Raw genomic sequence first — 8,637 nt, forward strand, 5'->3', positions numbered from 1 at the left:
AACAAAAACACACATAAAACAAAGTTATGTATTAATGAACAGAGGCTCAACCCTATGTTTCCCCTAGGAGCAATAGTTCAGTGTTCACTAAATCAGTATTTGTGATGACTTTATAGAACCTGACTACTGCAAATAACAGGAATCAACTGTATCTCCCCTGCAGTTCTCCAGAATGACTTCCTTTCTGATCTTGGAAACATTATCTCTATGGTTTCCCACAAATAGCCTTCTTGGAGACAGTACGTATTTACAGAAAGCCACGAATAAGGAATCAGTAACCCTGAGTTGAGCCCCACTCCCCCAATCTGGAGAGTCATCATGAAGAAATTATTTAATCTTTCTTGGTAAACTTCCTCATCTGTAGAATGGTCACCTCAAAAGAAAAACTCGAAAGTTCTCTCATGTGCATATGTGTAAGATATCTTTCAAGTTGAACAATGGCTTTTTTCTTTAGGTCTCAGAGTACCTGGACGTAACTTTTGTGGAGGACCATAATAAATTTTAGGGATTTGATCTTTGGGTTCTAGAGTTAAGAAGAGAGTTCCCTTTACTAAATAGGATATTCTGCTATTCCCAGAATGTCCGGGTCATCATCTGACCTAGCCTGACATCGGAAGCCACCTTTCAACCTCCTTCCTTTCAGGAAGCAGTCAAGAAGTCTAGTCTCTGTAATTCAAGTGTCCAATAGAGGACAGGGAGACTAGTGCCAAGGGGGGAGTCTTGGCTGGCGACTCAGGACATCTAAGATCTCATCTGCCATTGTGCAACTCTGTTACTGAAGTTAAGTCATCTCACACCTTTGGGTATCAGTTCCTTCATTTTGAATCAATTTTTATTAGATGATACATTAGATGGCAATTATGGGACTGTCTGCCCATATAAAATAGTTTGTATACAGTTAAAAACATGAACAATAACAAAGAATGCAGGAAAGAAAGTAAATTTCTCTTTCCTCACTATCCCTGTATTAGTTTGCTAGGGCTACCTGTCGGAAGCCAGCCGACCAAGTCAAACCGGGTACCTGAATGGGGGAGCGGGGACTGAGAAAAAAGAGAAGACAGACAGGGTGCAGGAGGGAGAACAGATCTCACAACTGTCTCTCCGAGTTTATTTCTTATGCTTCTCTTTATACATAATCTGTTCCTTTGTGTATCCCAAAATAACATAATAAAAGTAACATCCTGAAGATCGAGGTACAATCGACACTCCCTTCGACACTCCCTTCGACTGTACTTAATCTTCTTCTTCCTGGAATTCCACAGAACCAGCCTTTTCTTTTTTATGCAAGCAGGCCTCCCGAGATAATCCATGCACTCTTTTGAATTTGGGGAGCTTTAGCTCCCTACAGCTACCATCACAAAATACCACAGACTGGGTGGCTTAAACAACAGAAATGTATTTTCTCACAGCTGTGAAAGGTAGAAGTCAAAGATCAAGGTGTCAGCAGGTTTGATTTCTTCTGAAGCCTCTCTCCTTGGCTTGCAAGTGGCCACCTTTTTGTGTTCACATGGTTGTGTCTCTATGTGTGCATGTGTTTGCTATCTCACTCTGTCCAAAATGGACACTAGTCATATCGGATGAGGTCCCACCCTTATGATACCATTTTAATTTCCTCTTTAAAGGCCCTATCTCCAAATACAGTGACATTATGAGTCACCAGGGGTTAGGGCTCCAATATTAGAATTTAGGGGAGGGGAGCACAGGTTAACCCATAATACATGTCATCAATTTCTCAAAATTGTGCCAGATTTCAGTTTGCTTTATATTTGGACCATGAGTTCTTTATAAAGCTCTTTGGTTTGTTTGTAGAAATTCTTAATTATCTTTGGCTTGTTTTTGAGAAAAGTGACATGCCTTTATCATATCTCTAAGGTCTTCCCGGTCCATAATCACATTACCATTGTAAAAGAATCCACTTTTTTCTTGAAAAATCATCTTAGAGCCTTAAAGGCTCTAAGGGCTCTTGTTTGTTTTTCCTAATTTGTCCTGATTGCTTTCTTGACTTGCTGCATCACTGTCAACCTGGGATATATTCTAAGTTCCTTGGTTTGTTCCCTTTTTTAAATTGTGCGTACTTCTTTCTTGGATTCTTATTTTGTTTTGAAGTATATCTGTGGCAGCCACAGAGACTTGCTGCAAGACTGCCTTTCAAGAAAGGACTCACTGCCCAGGTGCAAGGAGGATGGTTAACTGAGGGCTTCACAGTGTTAACTCCTTCAGGGTCTGAGGTTATCAGCCTCTAGCCAATGACTGAACAAGGTGGTTGAACTCAGTCTTAGCCACTTCTGCCCAACTCAGGAGTCCTTTAAAGGGAAATATTTGCTCTGCAGCTACCAAAGGGACAGGCAGAGGCTGTCAGGTCTGCGTCATTGCCTAATAGCTACCTCTACCAATCATGCGTCCTCCCCTTTTCCATTCACAGATGTTAGTCCCTAGTAAAACTTTGTACTCTAGTTGTGTGTCACCTTCTGCTTCCTGGAGAACGCAATCAGTATAACATCTTCAAGTAATGTTTATTTTGTATTTATTTCAGAAAGTAATCATGGGATTTAAACTTTACAAGACTTTGCAAGTATGAATTATCTATTTGTCCTCCTATGGGGTTGCTACTTTTGTTATATAATTCTAGGTTCAAAATTATTTCTGCACAGACTTTGAAGATCTTGTTCTATTGTCTTCTAGTATCCAGTATTGCTGATGAGATGTCTGATCATAATCTGATTCTCCTCCTTCGTTGTTAGCCCATTTTTTTGTTTTGTTCCTATCTCTGAAAGCATTTAGAGTTTCATCTTTATCCTCAATGCTATAAAATTTCACTAGGCTGTGGCCAAGCAGAGTTGTTTTTCATTCATCCTGCTTGGATGGTCCTTTTGATCTAATGACTTGTGTCATTCTTCCATTCCTTTCTCTGCATTGTCTCTTTTTCTGGAACTCTGACTAGACAGTCAGCCATTGTGTATTCTGGATCTTGATTTTACTTTTATATTTTCTGTTCTCTACATTCTGGTGCCCTGGGAGATATTTTCCATTCTATCTACTGTAACTCCAAATTTGATCTTTAGCCACAACCAATCCATTTTCACCTCAGCAATCACACTTTTAATTTTCAAGAACTCAACTATTCTCTTGTTGCTCCTTTTAATTGCATCTTATTCTAGTTTTTATTTCTGTACTATCCTCTTAGATGTCCTTGAGGATATCAGTTAACATTTAAAAAGATAATTCTGTACTATTCCTTGCATTATCTTTGCTTCCTCTTGGGTCAGTTATTGTTTGCCCTTTCTTTTTTAAAGTTGTTACTGTTTCCTCTTCAATGTCTGGTAGACATTTGTTTATATTCATGAATAAAGGACTACATTGATTTTTATCTGTAAAATGTCTGAGTCCTGGAGACAAGCAGGCTTTTCCATTGATGGTGCATGAGAAAAAATAGCCATACTGCTTCAAACTGCCAACTCAAGGAGGGACTCTGAGAATGGGGTGAGGTGGCCTTTCTTTCTCCCCATGTCTGTTATAATTAGGCTCTACACTGTTTCTCCTCCTAGTCCTATACTCAACCAACAGGCTCTCCCCAGGTAAACTGACTCTGCTGAAGTAGTTCTCCAAGCAGCTCCAGCTGACAAATGCTTCATTCAGAGCTCACAATATTGTGGGCCTCTGACCTTTGTGCACTGCCTGTGTCTGGAGCCTCTTAGGAGCTCAATGGGGCAAATGGTTCTTTCTCTACTAACTTCTACAATGTGTATTCTGTGCTGTGATTTTCTCCATTCTGGGCTATGTGTCCACACTCTCATTCGCTTTCCAAGTCCCAGAAATTAAAATCTCGGGTTTGCTGATTGTACCATCTGTTGTTTTCATGCTGCAACAGACTTTCCTCTTTTGTATTTCTTTATCTTTTCACTAGGATCCTATGAAGGAGGGGATGCAATCATATGTGCCCAACCCTAAGGCTAGGGCTGATCCAGCCCTGATGGCCGGCCGCATGTAATCCTGACTCCTGGACACACGGGAGAGCTCCCTTTACTAAATAGGATATTCTGCTATTCCCAGAATGTCCGGGTCATCATCTGACCTAGCCTGACATCGGAAGCCACCTTTCAACCTCCTTCCTTTCAGGAAGCAGTCAAGAAGTCTAGTCTCTGTAATTCAAGTGTCCAATAGAGGACAGGGAGACTAGTGCCAAGGGGGGAGTCTTGGCTGGCGACTCAGGACATCTAAGATCTCATCTGCCATTGTGCAACTCTGTTACTGAAGTTAAGTCATCTCACACCTTTGGGTATCAGTTCCTTCATTTTGAATCAATTTTTATTAGATGATACATTAGATGGCAATTATGGGACTGTCTGCCCATATAAAATAGTTTGTATACAGTTAAAAACATGAACAATAACAAAGAATGCAGGAAAGAAAGTAAATTTCTCTTTCCTCACTATCCCTGTATTAGTTTGCTAGGGCTACCTGTCGGAAGCCAGCCGACCAAGTCAAACCGGGTACCTGAATGGGGGAGCGGGAACTGAGAAAAAAGAGAAGGCAGACAGGGTGCAGGAGGGAGAACAGATCTCACAACTGTCTCTCCGAGTTTATTTCTTATGCTTCTCTTTATACATAATCTGTTCCTTTGTGTATCCCAAAATAACATAATAAAAGTAACATCCTGAAGATTGAGGTACAATCGACACTCTCTTCGACTATACTTAATCTTCTTCTTCCTGGAATTCCACAGAACCGGCCTTTTCTTTTTTATGCAAGCAGGCCTCCCGAGATAATCCATGCACTCTTTTGAATTTGGGGAGCTTTAGCTCCCTACAGCTACCATCACAAAATACCACAGACTGGGTGGCTTAAACAACAGAAATGTATTTTCTCACAGCTGTGAAAGGTAGAAGTCAAAGATCAAGGTGTCAGCAGGTTTGATTTCTTCTGAAGCCTCTCTCCTTGGCTTGCAAGTGGCCACCTTTTTGTGTTCACATGGTTGTGTCTCTATGTGTGCATGTGTTTGCTATCTCACTCTGTCCAAAATGGACACTAGTCATATCGGATGAGGTCCCACCCTTATGATACCATTTTAATTTCCTCTTTAAAGGCCCTATCTCCAAATACAGTGACATTATGAGTCACCAGGGGTTAGGGCTCCAATATTAGAATTTAGGGGAGGGGAGCACAGGTTAACCCATAATACATGTCATCAATTTCTCAAAATTGTGCCAGATTTCAGTTTGCTTTATATTTGGACCATGAGTTCTTTATAAAGCTCTTTGGTTTGTTTGTAGAAATTCTTAATTATCTTTGGCTTGTTTTTGAGAAAAGTGACATGCCTTTATCATATCTCTAAGGTCTTCCCGGTCCATAATCACATTACCATTGTAAAAGAATCCACTTTTTTCTTGAAAAATCATCTTAGAGCCTTAAAGGCTCTAAGGGCTCTTGTTTGTTTTTCCTAATTTGTCCTGATTGCTTTCTTGACTTGCTGCATCACTGTCAACCTGGGATATATTCTAAGTTCCTTGGTTTGTTCCCTTTTTTAAATTGTGCGTACTTCTTTCTTGGATTCTTATTTTGTTTTGAAGTATATCTGTGGCAGCCACAGAGACTTGCTGCAAGACTGCCTTTCAAGAAAGGACTCACTGCCCAGGTGCAAGGAGGATGGTTAACTGAGGGCTTCACAGTGTTAACTCCTTCAGGGTCTGAGGTTATCAGCCTCTAGCCAATGACTGAACAAGGTGGTTGAACTCAGTCTTAGCCACTTCTGCCCAACTCAGGAGTCCTTTAAAGGGAAATATTTGCTCTGCAGCTACCAAAGGGACAGGCAGAGGCTGTCAGGTCTGCGTCATTGCCTAATAGCTACCTCTACCAATCATGCGTCCTCCCCTTTTCCATTCACAGATGTTAGTCCCTAGTAAAACTTTGTACTCTAGTTGTGTGTCACCTTCTGCTTCCTGGAGAACGCAATCAGTATAACATCTTCAAGTAATGTTTATTTTGTATTTATTTCAGAAAGTAATCATGGGATTTAAACTTTACAAGACTTTGCAAGTATGAATTATCTATTTGTCCTCCTATGGGGTTGCTACTTTTGTTATATAATTCTAGGTTCAAAATTATTTCTGCACAGACTTTGAAGATCTTGTTCTATTGTCTTCTAGTATCCAGTATTGCTGATGAGATGTCTGATCATAATCTGATTCTCCTCCTTCGTTGTTAGCCCATTTTTTTGTTTTGTTCCTATCTCTGAAAGCATTTAGAGTTTCATCTTTATCCTCAATGCTATAAAATTTCACTAGGCTGTGGCCAAGCAGAGTTGTTTTTCATTCATCCTGCTTGGATGGTCCTTTTGATCTAATGACTTGTGTCATTCTTCCATTCCTTTCTCTGCATTGTCTCTTTTTCTGGAACTCTGACTAGACAGTCAGCCATTGTGTATTCTGGATCTTGATTTTACTTTTATATTTTCTGTTCTCTACATTCTGGTGCCCTGGGAGATATTTTCCATTCTATCTACTGTAACTCCAAATTTGATCTTTAGCCACAACCAATCCATTTTCACCTCAGCAATCACACTTTTAATTTTCAAGAACTCAACTATTCTCTTGTTGCTCCTTTTAATTGCACCTTATTCTAGTTTTTATTTCTGTACTATCCTCTTAGATGTCCTTGAGGATATCAGTTAACATTTAAAAAGATAATTCTGTACTATTCCTTGCATTATCTTTGCTTCCTCTTGGGTCAGTTATTGTTTGCCCTTTCTTTTTTAAAGTTGTTACTGTTTCCTCTTCAATGTCTGGTAGACATTTGTTTATATTCATGAATAAAGGACTACATTGATTTTTATCTGTAAAATGTCTGAGTCCTGGAGACAAGCAGGCTTTTCCATTGATGGTGCATGAGAAAAAATAGCCATACTGCCTCAAACTGCCAACTCAAGGAGGGACTCTGAGAATGGGGTGAGGTGGCCTTTCTTTCTCCCCATGTCTGTTATAATTAGGCTCTACACTGTTTCTCCTCCTAGTCCTATACTCAACCAACAGGCTCTCCCCAGGTAAACTGACTCTGCTGAAGTAGTTCTCCAAGCAGCTCCAGCTGACAAATGCTTCATTCAGAGCTCACAATATTGTGGGCCTCTGACCTTTGTGCACTGCCTGTGTCTGGAGCCTCTTAGGAGCTCAATGGGGCAAATGGTTCTTTCTCTACTAACTTCTACAATGTGTATTCTGTGCTGTGATTTTCTCCATTCTGGGCTATGTGTCCATACTCTCATTCGCTTTCCAAGTCCCAGAAATTAAAATCTCGGGTTTGCTGATTGTACCATCTGTTGTTTTCATGCTGCAACAGACTTTCCTCTTTTGTATTTCTTTATCTTTTCACTAGGATCCTATGAAGGAGGGGATGCAATCATATGTGCCCAACCCTAAGGCTAGGGCTGATCCAGCCCTGATGGCCACATGTAATCCTGACTCCTGGACACAGGGGTGAGCATCTAATTGAGGCCAAAACAATGAAGAGTTTTGCAGTGAGGACTGAAAAAGAGAAGTGAGTCTATGGTTGAGAGATGTCTTAGGTTTGGGTCGCTGTAAGAAAATAGATGCCACAAACTAAGTAGCTTTAAACAATGTGAATTTATTTCTCATAGTTCTGGAGGCTGAAGTCAACCATCAGAGTGCCAGCATGGTCGGGTCCTGGTGAAGATCCTCTTCCCCACCGCAGCCTTCTGAACTTCTCACTGTCCTCACATAGCAGACGAGGGGAGGGATCTCTCTGGAGCCTCTTTTATAATGGCACTAACCCCGTTAAAGGCTCGAGCCCTCATGACCTAATCACCTCCCACAGATCCCCACCTCCTAATAGCATCGATTGAGCATCAAGTTTTAACGCATAAATTTGAGGGGACACACTCAATATACAGCAATAGGCTGTGAGGGATAAAGTTCAGGAACTTTTAGGTGGAGAAGGGGGCAGCACTAGAGAAGCATACAGAGGAGATGAGAGCACTGAGAAAAAAACCATAAGAAGGTCCAGCTACACTTCATCTTTGGTTTCCCTGGGACACCCTGTATATTTAGAATAAATGTCTCTCTTGCTTATACTAGCTCTGTGTGAATTTGTGTCACAAGTAAGAGCACGAAATCTTGCATCATCTTGACCCTCTTGGAATGTTACTCTGGTCTGGCTGCTGTCAGGGAGGAGGGTACATCAAGAAGCGGTTACACCAAGGGGCCAGAGTTTCTGCCCACAGTGCAATGATGGCCAATGACAGTGATCTCTGCAGATAATAAACACCTTACTTGCCGCCCTTGTAAAATGAGGAAAAGGTACAGATAATATGGAGGCTCTTTCCTCTTAGCCTAATTTTACAAGGTTCTGTTCATAAACTTGACAGGAGGAGTACGACATATCTCCCTAACTTCCCATGGAGGTAATTTTTTTTAATGCTCAGAAATACTGTATAACTTTAAAGATATATCAGCTTGTTACACGGGAAAAATGGCAAAATATTCATTAGGAAACAGAGATTAAACCCACCATCACTTTGTTCAAATAGTCTGTGCTTGTCTCCCCATCCTCTAAATTTTTAGCTTCCTTTAATCATATTTGCGTAGCCTTAAGGAAGCCGCTTTTCCACTTAAAAATCAGTTCTTTACT

This window comes from Pteropus vampyrus, unplaced genomic scaffold, assembly GCF_000151845.1.
Source record: "Pteropus vampyrus isolate Shadow unplaced genomic scaffold, Pvam_2.0 Scaffold99, whole genome shotgun sequence".
NCBI classification, from domain to species: Eukaryota; Metazoa; Chordata; class Mammalia; order Chiroptera; family Pteropodidae; genus Pteropus; species Pteropus vampyrus.